This window comes from Alligator sinensis, unplaced genomic scaffold, assembly GCF_000455745.1.
Source record: "Alligator sinensis unplaced genomic scaffold, ASM45574v1 scaffold271_1, whole genome shotgun sequence".
Classification (NCBI taxonomy): Eukaryota; Metazoa; Chordata; order Crocodylia; family Alligatoridae; genus Alligator; species Alligator sinensis.
Window position 1 is genome coordinate 627,098 of NW_005842633.1, and position 1,992 is coordinate 629,089.

Below are 1,992 nucleotides of genomic sequence, written 5' to 3' on the forward strand. Positions count from 1 at the left end.
ACCTGATTTCACGATTTGCACAAAACCTGTGAGATTGAAATTTGGGTAAGTCCCTATATATAAACCTTTTTCCTCCTATTTGAACCTTCCCATTCCTATAATTTCCCCTTAGAAGTTTACTGCTTGGCCTTACCAGTAGGACAGCTCTGCTTTTCCATAGATAGTGGAAGTCACTATGGAGGACCATGAAGTAAGTCCTGAGACCTGTGGTTTGGATCCATAGGCATAGTATTGTCCACTGAGCCCACGGGCAGGCAACAAGATCCTCTGGAGATTCGTATCTGTGCCTAAGTGATGAAGTAAATGTAAATTGTTATAACACGAGGGGCATGCTCTGGGACCAGCTGATGCCCTCTTTAAAATCTCAGCTTGCCAGGGAGCAGACACCTAAAATGATAGATGTTCACCTGCCTGAGTGTAAAGAGTTTGGGATTTTGTAATGGAGTTGCAAAATCATGAGAGCTACAAAAACTTACCGTATTGTACAAAGACACCCTCAATTGACCAATGTATTTTGCTTACATGGTGTCCTAAATCAGCATCGGTGTAGATGCATTGGAGCAGCCTTTTGGGCTGCCTAATCAGCATGGGGGGAGGGGGGAAAACTAGTCTTTTTATTCCCACAATGATAGTTAGCCTTCCCGCAGTTTATCCAGACTACTTAGGGTCCTGCAAAAATATGGCCCTACTGCTTCTATTTTAGAAACACCACAGCAGGCCTGAACTCATCACTGCTGGGTATGGCAAGTTAACTGTATAGACACAATTTAGGTGACTTTTCACAAGGTTATACAGGAAAGCTAGAAAACAGCAAGCAATTAACTCAAGTCTCTTAAATCCTAAACCAACATTCTACCCCCTCCACCTTCTTTCATTAAGCCTCTGATTAGTGACTTCTACTATTAATATTATGTCTAGTCTCAGTAGCATAAGAAGCCATGGGCTAGCAAAGCCCTATCCCTATGCACTGATTTAGATGACAGTAACAAAATGGCGGCCTCCAGGGAGCTCACACTGAAGGAACTGCTGCAGCCAGCCATGGTAGCCCAAGCTCAAATCACAGCAGCAGCAACAGGTGGAATGTGGTGTGTCCATGCCATGGCAGGTAAGATGGTTCCCCACCCAGTCTACAGTGCTCAATAGCACACCCCTTCCCCACCACTCTATGCATGGCACCAAAATAGCTAGCTACTAGCGGGGTGTGAAACAGGTCATATTTGGTTCAGATTTGGCCCGAATCGGGAACAATGATTTGATTCGTTGATTCAGATCACTGTCCCAATTTGATTCGGCCAAATCTGAATCTGAAGAGTCAATGCTGATTCAGAGAATCAGAGATTCGGCCATAGAGACAGCTTTAAATGTTTTTTATATACCTTGAGGTATCAGGTGCAGCTCATGAATGCTGCAATGGTGGGGCAGATGGAGCATTCCATGGGGGCACAGCCCGGAGGCCTCCTGCGGCCCCCCCCCCCCCCCCCCCCCACGTGCTTGTTGGCAAACCCAGAAGTGGACTGGAAGTACTTCTGGCCCATTTCCATGTCTGCTGACAAGTGTGCAGGGGGGCCTCCCATGCCCCCCTCCCAGCTCAGTGATTGACTGTGGGGGGACCCGAGGTGGTCCCCAGACCCAGGAGGCACTAGTCACTGAGCCAGGGGAGTGTGGTGGGGGGTGCCCAGCACACTCCCTGGTGGACCTGGAAGTGGACTGGAAGTGTTTCTGGTCCACTTCTGGGTCTGCTGCTGAGTGTGCTGCCCCTCCCCCCCCCCACCTGTGTGCTCTTGTAGGATGCTCCATCTGCCCCACCAGCTCGGTGTTCATGAGCCATCTGATACCTTGAGGTATGTAGAAAAAATATTTAAAGCTGTGTCTATGTCCGAATCGTCAAATCTTTCTGAATCAATTCAGAGGGTTGTGATTCAATTCAGAGAGATTAAACGGTCTCCTAATTTGATTTGTATTTGGAGACTTGGCCACCAAATCAGGCTGAAT

At 47.7% G+C, this 1,992-nt stretch overlaps 1 protein-coding gene across 1 annotated transcript in view; it reads right to left on the reverse strand.

Moving 5' to 3' along the window:
- CDH10 (cadherin 10) overlaps positions 1-191 on the reverse strand; it is a 164,573-nt gene extending 164,382 nt beyond the window's left edge. Inside the window, exon 1 of the mRNA XM_014524585.2 lies at positions 134-191. The gene's annotated coding sequence lies outside the window, so the exon portion shown is untranslated. The remainder of the gene's footprint in view (positions 1-133) is intronic.
- Positions 192-1,992: the final 1,801 nt, after the last annotated feature.